Raw genomic sequence first — 16758 nt, forward strand, 5'->3', positions numbered from 1 at the left:
TTTCGGGTCGTTGACGTTATATCCAAAATGGAAGAAGTTAGAGATTTAATGGTTTACAAGCAACTACAGAGTGAATGACAAAATGAGGGCAAGAACTATTTTTATGACCTTGTGACAGGATGTAAGGTTGGAGTGACTGAATGGCAATGGCGATGATTATTGTTTCCACTGACACAATCTCCCAGATCTTGTTTCCAATCTCGCTCAAAATGAGAAGAAAGCTTCTTGCTGAATTAAGCATTAAACTCTTCGACTGCCAGGGAAGCAGAGATCACTTTAACTCATTAAAGTGGTTATTGTGAAATTCATAGAGCGGCATGGTGGGACAGTGCTTAGCACTGCTGTCTCTCAGCGCCAGGGACCTGGGTTCGATTCCCGGCTTGGGTCACTATCTGTGTGTGGTCTGCACATTCTCCCCGTGTCTGCGAGTGTTTCATCCCACAATAGGAAAGATGTGCTGGTTAGGTGCATTGACCCGAAGAGGCGCTGGAGTCCGGTGACGAGGAGAATTTCACAGTAACTTCACTCATGTAAGCCTTCCTTGTGACTGCTAAATAAACTTTAAAACAAAGCGGGATGGAAAAAGGTTCAGTTTGAACGGCGACACTGCTGGAACTTAACCCAGTAAAAACAGAGCACAACGTGGGACTCAAATGCACGACCCTGAGCGAGACGGACACATATCAGAACATATAATAAAATGCATGGAGACAAATATGGCTTTTCCATCTGGTATCTCAGTTCATTCCAATTAGAAAGTTGACGATTAATCAACCGGCAGAATCTTTGCGGTTAGAATGCATTCCTCTCAATGATCAACAACTTCATTCACATCTTGCACTTCTCAGCTGGATCTCCTTCCAAACATTGCAAACTCCTCTTACATCTTTCGCCTTAATATTTTTGATCTAAATGCTCAAACCAGGTGCGGAAACAGCATCTCAGTATGCCCGGAGTCAAACTATCGCCCCATTTTCAGACTTTTCCATCTGACCACCTCTCAGCCCAAAATCATCCCACTGAGTCTCTCCTCCCCGCACAACCGCCTCATCACAGGATTAAATCCAGTGAACGTTGGTTAAACATAGACAGCGAGAGAATAGAGGTTGCAAAGAGCAAAAGAGGGAACAGTGATCGATGCACAGACAGAGAGACGGAAAAGTGAAAGAGTCAGAGACAGGTCTCCAGCGCCAAAAAGAGACAGATAGGGAAAGAGAGTGAAGCAATCACCCGCAACTCAATATACAGAAAACAACTGTCGGAACCCTCAAGCATGGGGTCCTCTGAATGGGTGAATAAGGATTAAATGAATGTCTGCAAGCATTGTCTGGATCCTCTGTGAGTGTGTTGTGCGAACAGAATTTGATTTGATTCATTGTCACATGTATTAACATACAGTGAAAAGTATTGTTTCTTGCGCGTTATACAGACAAAACATACAATTCATGCAGCAGGAAACGAGAGAGTGCAGAACGTAGTGTTACAGTCATAGCTAGGGTGTAGATTAAGATCAACTTAATGCAAGGTAAGTCCATTCAAAAGTCTGACAGCAGCAGGGAAGAAGCTGTTCTTGAGTCGGTTGGTACGTGACCTCAGACTTTTTGTGTCTTTTCCGGAAGGAGGCTCTCAAACTATACACGTGAGCTCTTGTTCTTGATTGCCCCACAAGAAGAAACTTTTGGTCTACCTTTTCTTTATCAATCCATTTGGAATTTTATATACCTCTATCAGATCCCCTCCTCATCCTTCTAAACGTTAGCATTTAGTGGGAACATTTCACCTCACTATCAATTCCATGACTCAGCGAATTCAAACCCTGTTGTCATTGGCTTAAGGAGGCAATTATGTTCCATCCAAACAGGACATTTTGAAGGAGAAATGTGTCACAAGTTAAAAAGATCTGAGGGGAAAATAGTGAGCAAACGGACATATGTGAAGTCAGTTTGAAAAACACAGTTCACCGGTGCCGTGGTATCCAGTGGCTTGTGTTCAGCACTCCCCTTGTGATGTCTTGTTTCAATTCCCGCTTTGGAAAAGAAGAATATTTGATCTCAGCAAACCATTAATAATGATCTGACTTACTCTCTGATCGAAAACAGATCTACTAGAATCAGCCGATTGAGGTTTGCAAGTTTATATGAGAGCTGGAAATTTCACATGTGCAACAGTTCAAGAACAAACACAGAAAGAGAAGGACAGTGATAGGGTGCATCCTACGAACGATTGAGACGTTGTTGCAAGGTAAAATCTGTCTGGTAATTAGTCAGATTTTACCGTTTACGTTGACACTGAATAATGAAACTTTTTCCCGCACTCTGCATTGAAAAGCATTTGGAAATATTTCTGTCCAGTTTCGAACCGTCGGAAGCGAAAGTGATAATTGCACTGGAGTGTTTGTTACATGTCGTCATTGGCTGAACACATCACTGGCGCAGAGACAGAAGGCGCCATTTTGCAGGAGAAAGCTGTTTGTGGCGAAAGTGGCGTGAAAATTAAAGTAACAAAAGCAGCGTGGATAAATTAAATTCTAAAACACGCTGTAAGCTGCTGGTCTGGTGGTTAGAGTTTGACTCTTTCCCTGCTGTTTAGATTACTGATCTGGAATTGAAGATTTATTGCTCTCATCCAAACTGTGAAAACAAATGTGAGTTATTGCCTGGATGAAGATGAAAAATATAATTTCGCCTCGTGCCCTGAAGTGCAGACCCTGAGCAAATTCAACAGGAGGTTCCCTTGTCATTTCTGGCAGGAAATTGGGAAGAGACGAGCTTAAGGACAGTTCAAATGATGCCAACCCTTCACTGCAGCTCATTGTGTTTCTGACGTGAGGTGATTTCTGTTTGTTGCGCAGCTTAGGTTTACCTGAATCAGTGAAGGAGCAGGCTCATGCCTCCTGTTGGCCTTTCCAAACTCCATTGCTTTTAATGAATTTCAGTAACATTATCATTAAATAACATGATCGCGGTGCATTTCAACGTGGTAGCGTGGCCGAGCGGTCTAAGGCGCTGGATTAAGGCTCCAGTCTCTGCGGAGGCGTGGGTTCGAATCCCACCATTGCCAAAATAGATTTGAGTTTTGGTCTAACAGCTCAGATAGAATGCAGGAGTGCGTGCGGTGTCGTTTTCGTCATGAACAACGAGCAGGGACATTACCAACTTAAAACGTTGTTGGGGTAAAGCAGCGTGTGTTCAAGTGGCTCCTTTCGAGAGCACGCACAGGCTGAATTTCTGACTGCGGAGTCAAACAACCTGATGAAGGAGCAGTGCTCCTGAAAGCTCGCAATTCCAAATAAGCCTGTTGGACTTTAACCTGGTGTTGTGAGAATTCTTACTGTTCCCACTCCAGTCCAACGCCGGCATCTTTGCATCATGATATAAATAACAGGATTACAAACAGTGAGACTGTATTCCCTGCCCAGGAATTAAGGTGCTGGACTTGAACTTTCGAAGTGAAGTTCAAATCCTATCATGTACACGTCCCATCATTCCTCGTTCTAACCAGATATTTTCAGAATTAACCTGGCTCTTGTGATAACCACCGAACTACAGAAACACGGTGTGATGACCTCAGGGCAAGCAGATCCGGTTTACTGGAGAAACAACCACACTGGCTCCAGAAGCCCATCTTTTGCCCACAGCAATTGATATGACATTGTCTCTGCTGGTTTCTCCTGTCAAAATGAGTAATGATACATCCTACTACATTAAAGTTTCGTAATAACATGTTCGAGAAAAAGTATTCATGACGTGTAAAACAAATCAACCGAACACCTGACATTTGCGGCATTTGATCACTTTCCCCCACAAATGCTGCTGCCTCGAATTCAATGCCTCAGAACACCCACCAACGCTTTTAACAGAGGTGATCCCTATCAGATCTGGTGCTGCAGGGAACGGAATTAATGGAGTAGGATTGGCTCACATGTCCCATGGAGTCTCCTCCACAATTTAAGGAGATCATGACGAATCCCAGGAATCAACATCAATTTCCAAGTATCCTGATGGCCCTTCATTCCCTTAGATCCCAAAAATATCTCCCCCTGAAACTTCAATATTCTAATTAACTGAGGATCTACAGACCTCTGATGAAGGGTCATCCAGACGCGAAACGTTGGCTCTGCTCTCTCTCCATAGATGCTGCCAGACCTGCTGAGATGTTCCAGCATTGTCTGTTTTTGTTACAGATTCCAGCATCCGCAGTATTTTGCTTTCACCGCCACCATTTACATTCCCTTTGATTTTTTTTTCCATCACAACTTTGTCAACTCTTACCCACGGCTCTCACCCTCACCCCCCGCATCTCCCACACTTAAAGTATAAATCTCGTCCTGTTTTACTGTCTTCAGCTTTGATGACTGACCAGACAGACTTGAAATGTTGGCTCTATTCTCTCTCCAGAGATGCCGTCATGCCTGTTGAGATTTTCCAGCATTTTAAGTTTTTCTTTTACATTCCAGAATCTGCAGTAATTTGCTGTTGACTGAAGGAGTCATTCGTGTTCCATCAAAACATGAGGTTTTTTTTCCCCCAAACCTTTCTCGAGTATTGAAAAAACGCAGCAATGTATTGGTCAGATTAAAATGCTTGCTTGCATCTTCCCTGGTGGTCTAGTGGTTAGGATTTGGCGCTTTCACCGACGCGGCCCGGGTTCGATTCCTGGTCAGGGAATGTCGATTTTATTGCTGCCGAGGAGGGGCTGAAATTACTTCCTGATCTAAAACAGGAGTGATCATTGTGCCAGTTTGAACTACCTGGAGAAACAAAATAAACCCACTTGCACAATCCCGTCAATTGTCCCCGAAACCTTTCCAAGTTTCATTGCTTTTATTGAATTTCAGTAACATTATCATTAAATAACATGATCGCGATGTATTTCGAAGTGGTAGCGTGGCCGAGCGGTCTAAGGCGCTGGATTAAGGCTCCAGTCTCTGCGGAAGCGTGGGTTCGAATCCCACCGCTGCCAAAATAGATTTGCGTTTTGGTCTAACAGCTCAGATTAAGTGCAGGAGTGCGTGCGGTGTCGTTTTCGTCATGAACAACGAGCAGGGACATTACTTACTTAAAACGTTGTTGGGGTAAAGCAGCGTGTGTTCAAGTGGCTCCTTTCGAGAGCGCACACAGGCTGAATTTCTGACTGCCGAGTTGAACAACCTGATGAAGGAGCAGTTCTCCTGAAAGTTCGCAATTCCAAATACGCTTGTTGGACTTTTAACTGGTGAGAATTCTTATTGTACCCACTCCAGTCCAACGCCAGCATCTTTGCATCATGATATAAATAACAGGATTACAAACAGTGAGACTGTATTCCCTGCCCAGGAATTAAGGTGATGGACTTGAATTTTCTAACTGAAGTTCAAATCCTATCATGTACACTTCCCATCATTCCTCGTTCTAACCAGATATTTTCAGAATTAACCTGGCTCTTGTGATAACCACCGAACTACAGAAACACGGTGATGACCTTGGGGCAAGCAGATCCGGTTTACTGAAGAAACAACTAGACTGGCTCCAGAAGCCCATCTTTTGCCCACAGCAATTGATATTACATTGTCTCTGCTGATTTTTCCTGTCAAAATGAATAATGATACTTCCTACTGCATTAAAGTTTCGTAATAACATGTTCGAGAAAAAGTATTCATGACGTGTAAAGCAAATCAACTGAACACCTGAAATTTGCGGCATTTGATCACTTTCCCCCACAAATGCTGCTGCCTCGAATTCAGTGCCTCAGAACACTCATCAACGCTTTTAACAGAGGTGATCCCTATCAGATCTGGTGCTGCAGGGAACGTAATTAGTGGAGTAGGATTGGCTCACATGTCCCATGGAGTCTCCTCCGGAATTTAAGGAGATCATGACGAATCCCAGGAATCAACATCAATTTCCAAACGTATCCTGATGGCCCTTCATTCCCTTAGATTCCAAAAATATCTCCCCCTGAAACTTCAATATTCTCATTAAAAGAGGATCTACAGACCTCTGGCGAAGGGTCACCCAGACTCGAATCGTTGACTCTATTCTCTCTCCGTAGATGCTGCCAGACCTGCTGAGATGTTCCAGCATTGTCTGTTTTTGTTTCAGATTCCAGCATCCGCAGTATTTTGCTTTTACCGCCACCATTTACATTCCCTTTGATTTATTTTCCATCACAACTTTGTCAACTCTTCCCCACGGCTCCCACCCTCACACAACATATCCCACACTTAAAGTATCAATCTTGTCCTATTTTCCTGTCTTCGGCTTAGATGACTGACCATACAGATTTGAAATGTTGGCTCTATTCTCTCTCCAGAGATGCCGTCATGCCTGTTGAGATTTTCGAGCATTTTAAGTTTTTCTTTTAAGTTCCAGCATCTGCAGTAATTGGCTGTTGACTGAAGGAGTCATTCGTGTTCAATCTAAACATGAGGTTGTTTTTTCCCGACAAACCTTTCTCGAGTGTTTGAAAAACGCTGCAATGTATTGGTCAGATTAAAATACTAATTTATATCTTCCCTGGTGGTCTAGTGGTTAGGATTTGGCGCTTTCACCGCCGCGGCCCGGGTTCGATTCCCGGTCAGGGAATGTAGATTTTATAGCTGCCGACCAGCACATGATTTAGGAGGGGCTGAAATTACTTCCCGATCGATAACAGGAATGATCATTGTGCCAGTTTGAGCTCCCTGGAGAAACAAAATAATCCCATTTGCACAATCCCGTCAATTGTCTCCGCCAATTTTTCATTACATTCCCCTTGCTGCTTCCTCCTGTCAAAATGAATAATCATGCATTCTGCTCCACTAAATTTCACTGCAGCTCACCACATTCACAGATCATTCGTAACCTCTGCCTCTTCTGTAGCTTCTTGTGGTAAATCTGCTGAACAACATCAGAGATTTGTATCTCATTGTTCATCATTACTGTCTCCATTGCTTCATTCCAGGTCACGGTCGCTACAGACATAGTCACACAGTCATTCTACCTTCTGCAGCAAATGATATACTCTTCCTTTGCTATCAGATACTTTCACCTCCAGAAACTGATTACATGATAAGTAAAATGTTCTGTTTCGTTGACAGTTTATCATCAATCCCGGGCCTTGGAGGTGAATGGATTGACTCTGAACGACTTGACCACCTGGCCTCCAGCATCACCAGCTAAATGTTGCCTTATCCATCACTCCTTGTTTCATTGAATCATCCTCCCTAGCTTTATATCACCGAACATCCGTTTTGTTCTTTTCACAGGTTGATTCATGGCGTTACCATCAGAAAATGTTGGAAATACTCGGCAGGTCAGTTAATGTTTCGTGGCAAATGCGTGATTATTTCTGAAAGTTGAATTACCCTGAAATTGAAAACATTTGGAAATTTTTCAGTAAAGGTGAAATACTGCTCATGCTGGAACCTGAAACACAAAAAAAAGTACTTGAAAATCTCAGCAGGTCTGGCAGCATCTGTGAAGAGAGAACAGAGCCAATGTGTCGAATCAGGAAATCTGATGAAGGGTCATCCAGATTTGAAACGTTTGTTTCCTCACAGATTTTTGTCAATCCTGCTGAGATTTTCCACCATTTTCTATTCCTGTTTAATAAGTTTCTGCTCAGGATTGAACCAGAAATCTGCATGTGTACGGCGCCCGTGATAAGTACCACACTGCAGAAAGGCTGCGATGCAATGATGTAAGGAAACTGGCTCCACAAACACGTCAATTACCTACAGCAATTTATATTTGCATTGTGTCTGCTGGTACCTCCTGTTAAAATGTTTAACAATACATTCTACTGTGTAGAATTCGTGTGATAACACGCACGACCTACCTTGCATTAAATTGATCTTTCTCTACATCCAAGCTATGACTGTAACAATACGTTCAGCACTCTCTTGTTTCCTTCTCGATGAATGATATGCTTTGGCTGTGTAGCGCGAAAAAAAAATGCTTTCCACTGTATGCTAATGCATGTGACAATAATAAATCAAAGTTACTCTATGAAGTTAATTAATTGAACATTTAGCAGTGAAGGGCTTCGATCACGCATCTTAACCAACGCTACTACCTTGAATTCAGGACCTGAGACTTCAATGCTGTCAGCAGAATCCATTGATACTGGATCTGATATTGACAGTGAACAGAACCAATGAAAGAAAACTGGATTACATGTCCCATTGAGCCTCCTCCACGACAGAAACAAGGCAGATCCGCAACCTCAACCCCAATTTCCCAGCTTATCCCAATAGGTCTTCATTCCCTTAGATTCCAAAATCACTCGAACTCAAACTTCAATATCCTCAGCGACTGAGGATCCACGCACCTCTGGGCAGCTGCAGAATACTAAAGATACACAAGCGTTTGGGAGAAGAAATGTCTCCTTACCTCAGTCATAAATGGCTGGCACCTGACCCAGAGAATGTAGGTCCAGAGTGCCTGACCGAGACACTTGTCGCCATCCTTACCCACTTACCCTCACACATTTACCATGGCTCATCCATCTGACCGACATCAGCTGCACCGTGAGTGAGAGAGTGAAAGCAGAAATATGACTGTGGCGATTTTACTGAGCGCATTTTCTTTCTTGGAAAAAAACATATTTTGTTGGATCCATATTCAGTTCATATTCAACAACGAAATACAATCTGGGAACTTTCAAGCAGTAAATTTCGATCGTGTTCGACCCTGTTTCGAATCGGAGAGCCTATCCTATATGATAAGCCTCACACTATAGAAACTCTGCTCATGACCAATGTGACCGGCCTAGGATATCAAACCGTGCAGTCTGATTGCAATTTAGAACCTTGCGTGGGTCCTTAATTATGCTGGCTGCTTTGCCGAGGCAGCGGGAAGAGCCAATGGATGGGAGGCAAGTTTGCGTGATGATCTGAGCTACGTTCACGACCCTTTGTAGTTCCTGGCGGTCCAGGGTAGAGCAGGAGCCATACCAAAATGTGATACAACCAGAAAGAATGCTTTCTATGGTGCATCTGCAAACGTAGGTGAGAGTCGTAGCTGACATGACAAATTTCCTTAGTCTTCTGAGAAAGTAGAGGCGTTGGCTGGCTTTCTTAACTATAGTGTCAGCATGGGGCGACCAGGACAGGTTGTTAGTGATCTGGAGACCTAAAAACCTGAAGCTCTCGACCCTTTCTACTTCGTCTCCGTTGATGTAGACAGGGGCAATTTCTTCTCTACGCTTCCTGAGGTCGATGACAATCTCATTCGTTTTGGTGACATTGAGGGAGAGATTATTGTCGCCGCGCCAATTTCATCAGATTCTCTATCTCATTCTTGTACTCTGTCTCGTCATTGTTTGAGATCAGACCCCCTACGGTGGTGTCGCCAGCAAACTGGAAAATCGAATTGGAGGGGAATTTGGCCACACAGTCATGGATATATCAGGAGTGTAGTAGGGGGCTGAGAACACAGCCTTGTGGGGCACCGGTGTTGAGGATGACCGTGGAGGAGGTGCTGTTGCCTTTCCTTACTGATTGTGTCCTGTGGGTTAGGAAGTTGAGGATCCAGTCGCAGAGGAAGGAGCCGAGGTCCAGGCCATGGAGTTTGGAGGTGAGTTTCGTCGGAATAAGGCTGAGCTGTCGTCAATAAATAGAAGTCTGACATAGGCGTCTTTGTTATCTAGGTATGCCAGAGTTGAGTGCAGGGCCAGGGAGATGGTGCCTGCTGTGGACCTGTTGCGGCGGTAGACGAACTGTAGTGGATCCAGGCAGTCCTGGAGGCTGGAATTGATTCGTGCTATGACTAGCCTTTCGAAGCACTTCATAATGATGGAAGTCAGAGCCACCAGACGGTATTGATTAAGGCACGCTGCTTGGATTTTCTTTGGTACTGGGATGATGGTTGTCTTCTTGAAACAGAAGTAAAGAGAGGTTGAAGATGTCTGCGAATACCCCCGCCAGCTGATCCACGCAGGATCTGAGTTCACGTCCGGGTACCCCATCCGGGACAGTCGCCCGTTGGGTTGAACTTCGAGAAAGCTGGTCCGACATCTGCAATGATGACCTCAGATACAGTTTCATCCAAGGCTCCCAGGGTGGAGGGAACGCATCGTTTCTGTCATGTAGTGATTACACATTCACCTAATCAAAGATTCCCTGTTGGAAAGCGGGCGGAAGTATATTTTTAACCTCAGAGTGAGGAAACGTGCAATAATTCACGTTTATTGTTCAATATTAACTGAATACTGTATCTTATACTGTGTTACACTTCCCCTTCCCCTTCACAGTTCTGTATTCAAACCCGACAGAACATTTTTCGCAGACTCTCCTTTCCAATCTGAATGTTCAGAAAGCTTCCCTCAAACCTCCACAGTCCGGCTGATTGCTGTTGATTTGTTTGTGATTATTAAAGGCTCCTGCAGCACCACTTCGGTGAATAACAGTCACGCGAAGCCACGTTTCAGACGGGGAAACAAACCCAACAATGATTCTCTATTCTCCGGCTCCACATTGAGTGAGACAGGGACAAGCAGCAGGATTTTAACCCGCAATCTCCAATCACCCGCTGACAGCAGAAAGGCGCGACTGCAGATGCACCAGTACGTTGTTTTAAACTCAGAGTGAGGATTTATTGTTGAAAATTAACTCAACAGAGTATTTTACACTGCATGTTACATTTCCCCATCCATCTGTGCACACACAAACGCAATATTTTTCACTGACTCACGTTTCCAGCTCTGACTGTTCAGAAAGCTTCTCTCAAACCTGCACATTCCGGATCTTCCTTTCGTTCGTTGAACAGAAGCACCGCTGATCAACATTTATTGCCCATCCCCAGTTGAGGGGCAACCACTTTGCTGTGGCTCTGGAGTCATGTGTTGACCAGACCATCTAACAACAGCAGATTTCCTTCACCGAAGAATCATGATTTTTGGCAACAATGGATGTTGTTTCATGGTCATCAGTGGATTTTTATTCCAATCTTATTTATTGTATTCAAACTCCACCAGCTGTCCTGGCCGTTCCAGAATATTAGTTGGTCGAGGGATCACACCACTGGACGATCGTCACACCTAAAACAACTGCTCCAGGTGAGGCCCGAACTCACAACCTCGGCATAGCCCGCTGGCTGTACTGCTGTATAAGTACCGCGCGCTAACCGATTGCGCCACTGGAGCACTGCGTTTTGCTTATTTGTGTCAGATTATTAAAGGCTGCAGCAGCGTTACCTCCGTTAGTAACAGTTATTCGCGGCCACATTTCAAACAGGGAAACAAATCCATCGCTGATTTTTTCCCCCGGCTCCACAGTGAGTGAGACAGGGAGAAGCAGCAGGATTTGACCTCGCAGTCTCCAATCGCCAGCAGAAAGCGGCGATTGCAGCTTCAATCAGCGGGTTCCTGCCCATTCCACGGACACATGGTCCAATTCCGTTCAAACCTCCCCATAAACCAAACACAAGCTCAACAAAACGCAAATAGATCATGTCCGGCTCACTGAACCTTCGAGTAGCATTTACACAACACCCGAGTGATTCACAAACAAAATTCACACCAACTTTCCAAAACCTTTCAGTGATAAATTCCTCCATTTGGTTGAAAAACTGAGTGTTGTGGATCTGGAAATAAGCACCATGGGATTTGTGTTACGCAGTGACTTGTTTCCCATGGTTCGCCCTCAGGTTTATAATTCCACTTGTGTTGTATATTGAAGTGAATCTTAGATCAAAATTAGGAGAAAACAAGGGAAATATTAAATCTTGGATCAAATCGTGAGGGAAATTGATCACAATATTTGGAAGGAGGTGCAGCTGTGAATGGTGTTATTGATGATTGAGTGGAAAGTATTGGATCGTTGGGCTACTGGTGGTCAGTTCCCTTCTCTCCCGTTGAATTTCTCCCTGTGATAAGAGACATGGATTCATTTGACCTGCACGTCCATAGGAGAAAGGGAATAACCAATACGCTACAGCGATGCTGCGGGATCAACGGAAGCAAAGTGAGTTGTATAGAATTCTAAACGGTGCGGTCACGCTGCAGTTCCGGAACAGGTTTTGCAGAAATAGAATTGTGGTCATTGACACACTAGTTTAGAGAATATTTAGGAGCTGCTGTCACCGTTTATGTGGCGCAATTGGTCAGCGCGTTCGGCTGTTAACTGAAAGGCTGGTTGTCCGAGACCACCCAGGGACAGAAGTTTACGATTTTCTCACCATCAGCATTCATAGGTAAACAGTTGCGGGTTGGCAATGGGTCCGTGGGCGTCAATACAAAATAGCTCTCAATTATTATCGGCTGTACTGTTATCTGGTGTTACCAACATTATTTAATGATGGTTGACTTCAAACATATTACATATAACATCATATACATGCTTCCATTGTACCATTAAATTTAACAATTACAATCGAAACATGAATTTGTGGCTGAGCATTTATTCCAATTCCATATCCCTGCTTCCGTTCATTCCTGGATAGATCATAAATCTGTCCAAGCCAGACTGCAATGTGTTCAATGATGGAGCATCTACAGCCCTCTGGCGTAGAAAATACCCAATATTCACTACTCTTTGAGTGAAGAAATTTATCGTCATCTCAGTCCTAAATCATCAGCGCCTTATCCTGAGATTGTGCCCCGTGTTTTAGATTCCCGGACGAGGGAAAATAATGTCTCAGCATCCACCCTATCAAACTCATAGAATCATAGAATCCCTGCAGTTTTTCAATGATATCTGTTCTTTCTCGTTAAAGCTGTTGAGATTTTCCAGCATTTTCTGCTTGTGATTCAGGTTTCAGCATCCTCAGTATTTTGCTTTTATTCTGTCTAAAATGCGGAGATCCAAACTGCACACACTATTCCAAATGTGGTCTCAACAAAACGGTGAGTAACTGTGGCAAGACGTCAAACACTTCAAAACTTAACTCCGTGGTCAAGGCTGGAAGGAAAGTGTGACAGTGGACAATTCGCATTGTGTACATTCCTGCAATCAGTAACTGGATCAGGATCATGAGATATCTTTGTCTCTTTGCACTGTCATCTCTAAACTCCATCTCCTCTCAATGCCGTGTGTTATACATTCGCTTTCCCTCCTTTCCAGGTAAATCTCGGGTTCACCAATTGTCTGTGTTTGTATCAAGCAGCTAATTGGCCTTGGGAGCTTGACAGCCAGAAGGAGCTGGAAGAAAGGTAGCGACAGAAACAGAAAGAGAAGCGACATGATAGAGTTTCGTAAATGATTTGTGTCAGTTGCTCTCCGTGGTGAATGCCTGCCGTGTGTTACCTTGTAAGTTTCACAAAAGCCACAATGATGACTTTGGTGGGTTTTGGAAATTGAAATGGAAGATAGCAGGAGGAGGAGGCCATTTGGCCCGTCCAGCCTGCTCCGCCATTCAATAAGATCATGGCTGATCTTGACGTGGACTCAGCTCCACTTACCCACCCGCTCAACATCACCCTTAATCCCTTTACTGTTCAAAAATCTATCTCCCTTTGCCTTAAAGACATTCAATGAGGTAGCCTCAACTGCTTCACTGGGTAGGGAATTCCACAGATTCACAACCTTATTGGTGAAAAAGTTCCTCCTCAACTTAGTCCTAAATCTGCTGCCCCTTATTTTGAGGCTAAGTGCCCTAGTAGGATGGGGTAGGGCAGTGGGTGTTGTCTACGTGGACTTCAGTAAGGCCTTGACAAGGTCCCTCATGGCAGACTGGTGCAGAAGGTGAAGTCGCATGGGATCAGAGGTGAGCTGGCAAGGTGGATACAGAACTGGCTCAGTCATAGAAGGCAGAGGGTAGCAGTAGAAGAGTGTGTTTCTGAATGGAGGGCTGTGACAAGTGGCGTTCCTCAGGGATCAGTGCTGGGACCTTTGTTGTTTGCAATATATATAAATGATTTGGAGGAAAATGTAACTGGTTTAATTAGTAAGTTTGCGGACGACACAAAGTTTGGTGGATTTGCAGATAGTGATGAGTACGATCAGAGGATACAGCAAGATATAGATTGGTTGGAGACCTGGGCAGAGGGATGGCAGATGGAGTTCAATCTGGACAAATGTGAAGTAATACATTTTGGAAGATCTAACACAGATAGGAAATGTACAGCCAATGGCAGATCCCTAAAGAGTATTGATAGGCAGAGGGATCTGGATGTACAGGTACACAGGTCATTGAAAGTGGCAACGCAGATGGAGAAGGTAGTCAAGAAGGTACACGGCATGCTTGCCTTCATCAGCCTGAGTTTAAAAATTGGCAAGTCATGTTGCAGCTTTATAGAACCTTAGTTAGGCCACACTTGGAATATAGTGTTCAATTCTGGTCGCCACACTACCAGAAGCATGTGGAGGCTTTGGAGAGGGTACAGAAAAGATTTACCAGGATGTTGCCTGGTTTGGAGGGCATTAGCTATGAGGAGAGGTTGGAGAAACTTGGTTTGTTCTCACTGGAACAACAGAGGTTGAGGGGCGACCTGATGGAAGTCTACAAGATTATGGACAGAGTGGATAGTTTGAAGCTTTTTCCCAAGGGATCCTCTCTCCCTGCTCCATTACCTCTGACAGCATCGCCCTGAACTCACTAAGCATCACTCCAAGGAATCTTCTCTCCCTGCTCCATTCCCTCTGACTCCATCCTCCTGAAATCACTGAGCATCACCCCAGGGATTCTCTCTCCCTGCTCCATTCCCTTTGACTCCATCCCCCTGAACTCACTGAGCATCACCCCAGGCATTGGTTTATGGTGCGAGGGGCGAGCTTTAAAGGAGATGTACGAGGCAAGTTTCTTACACAGAGGGTGGTGGGTGCCTGGAACTCGCTGCCGGGAGAGGTAGTGGAAGCAGATACGATCGTGACATTTAAGGGGCATCTTGACAAATACATGAATAAGATGGGAATAAAGGGATATGGTGCCCGGAAGGGAAAGGGTTTTAGTTCAGTCGGGCAGCATGGTCGGTGCAGGCTTGGAGGGACAAAGGCCTGTTCCTGTGCTGTAATTTTCTTTGTTCTTTGTTCTTAGTTCTGGTTTTACCCCCCAGTGAAAACCACATCCCTGATTCTATCGTATCTATTCCCTTCATAATCTTATATGTTTCTGTAAGATCCCCCTCATTTTTCTAAATGACAATGAGTATAGTCCCAGTCTACTTTTTAAGGCAACCCACTTTTACCACCCTCCCAGGCAGCACATTCCATACCGTCACCACCCTCTGGGTAAGGAAGTTTTTCTTCACATCCCCCCTTAACCTCCTGCCCCTCACCTTGAACCTCTGTCCCCTCCTGACTGACCCTTCAGCGAAGGGGAAGAACTGCTCCTTATCCACTCTGTCCATGTCCCTCATAATCTTGAACACCTCAATCAGGTCGCCCCTCAGTCTTCGGATCTCAATATGAAGTTTAAAGGTCATATTCACTTTTGTTAACTTTCAAATGAATTCTCCTGTAAAATATTCTGAGTTTTTAAAAATAAATATTGAATGCAAAATTAACCAACTCTGACTTTGCTTAATTCCGTTCTCCAAAGCCCATAGACACCACTCCACTTTCCCGATTTCACGGTTTTCCCCCTTTCCCAGGCAGGTATTTCCCCAGTCCTGTCTGGGATGTGTTTGAACTCAAGGCCCTTCAGTGAGTCACTGCGCCACTCAGTGACACATTTGTGTAAATACACCTTCATCTCTGCCTTTTCAATGATAAACTCCAGAGACAGAATGAACAGCTCGAGAACCCGGTTATAAACTGATCTGTCACTATAATGTGTCAGTTCATTCTGAAACTCCAAAGGCTCTGCTTCATCCGAGGCCGGTACAGCGCAGTATATGGGAGAAGAAAACATCTTTTTACTGCCCCGCCTAACACTACAAAGGTTGCTGCGGCGTTGGGTATCAGAGTAAATCTCTCTCCCTATTGTCTGATTAAGTAATTCCAAGGCTGGCACGCCACAGGCTAGATAGAAAACATGGAGTGGGGTCAAGACCATGGAGTGAGACTAAGTGACTGGAACATTATTCACACAAGCGTATAATCGAGTACACATTCCCAAATAATTACTAGAATTTGGGCCTGTGAGATATACTCGGGGAGGGGTGGTGGGGGGTGGGGGGGGGGCGGAAACGTGGAAATTCCCAGACGCCATGTCCATCCAAACAACAAGTAAGCAGAAATCAAGGGAAAAGCTCCCAGATAATGGAGCTCATTCTCATAAAAAGACACACATTTTCTCTTTGACACACCAACAGATGTTCTCTCCCCCTGTCTGTTAGACATGCACACGCTCCACTTTCTGGTGAACACACACTGACTCTCTGCTTCAAGCTTTATTTTTGTACCAATTAACAATGTCCCCACCTCCTTTTACAATTACGTATTATCCCTAATAAGGTCCATTCCCTCAGACCATCTCTGTGAACTCACTGAACATCGCCCCAAGGATCCTTCTCCCTGCTCCATTCCCTCTGATAGCATCCCCCTGAACTCACTGAGCATCACCCCAGGGATTCTCTCTCCCTGCTCCATTCCCTCTGACTCCATCCCCCTGAACTCACTGAGCATCACCCCAGGGATACTCTCTCCCTGCTCCATTCCCTCTGACTCCATCCCCCTGAACTCATTGAGCATCACCCCAGGGATACTCTCTCCCCAGTAATCAACAGAGCACCTTTAAACAGGCCCTTTATTGTAATGAGTTCGTATTATTTCCGTGCATATGTCAATCTGAATTTAAGTATATTATAATAAGAATAATAGGGACAAGAAAAACTGCAGCACCATAATCCTGCAACAAGATCCTCCAGTAACCTGAGAATTCACTGATCTCCCAAGCAGAGGCCATTTACCTCACGTCA

The 16758-nt window shown here is 44.5% G+C and overlaps 5 non-coding genes across 5 annotated transcripts; 4 read left to right on the forward strand and 1 right to left on the reverse strand.

Moving 5' to 3' along the window:
* Positions 1–2978: 2978 nt before the first annotated feature.
* Positions 2979–3060, forward strand: trnal-aag (transfer RNA leucine (anticodon AAG)). The gene has a single exon. It is a non-coding gene; the product is annotated as a tRNA-Leu (tRNA).
* Positions 3061–4595: 1535 nt separating this feature from the next.
* On the forward strand, positions 4596–4667 carry trnae-uuc (transfer RNA glutamic acid (anticodon UUC)). The gene has a single exon. It is a non-coding gene; the product is annotated as a tRNA-Glu (tRNA).
* Positions 4668–4880: 213 nt separating this feature from the next.
* trnal-aag (transfer RNA leucine (anticodon AAG)) lies at positions 4881–4962 on the forward strand. Its single transcript has one exon. It is a non-coding gene; the product is annotated as a tRNA-Leu (tRNA).
* A 1529-nt stretch (positions 4963–6491) lies between these two features.
* trnae-uuc (transfer RNA glutamic acid (anticodon UUC)) lies at positions 6492–6563 on the forward strand. Its single transcript has one exon. It is a non-coding gene; the product is annotated as a tRNA-Glu (tRNA).
* Positions 6564–11008: 4445 nt separating this feature from the next.
* trnai-uau (transfer RNA isoleucine (anticodon UAU)) lies at positions 11009–11103 on the reverse strand. Its single transcript has 2 exons — positions 11066–11103; positions 11009–11044 (listed from the first exon to the last, which is right to left on the reverse strand). It is a non-coding gene; the product is annotated as a tRNA-Ile (tRNA).
* Positions 11104–16758: the final 5655 nt, after the last annotated feature.

The sequence above is a fragment of the Mustelus asterias genome, unplaced genomic scaffold, assembly GCF_964213995.1.
Source record: "Mustelus asterias unplaced genomic scaffold, sMusAst1.hap1.1 HAP1_SCAFFOLD_50, whole genome shotgun sequence".
NCBI classification, from domain to species: domain Eukaryota; kingdom Metazoa; phylum Chordata; class Chondrichthyes; order Carcharhiniformes; family Triakidae; genus Mustelus; species Mustelus asterias.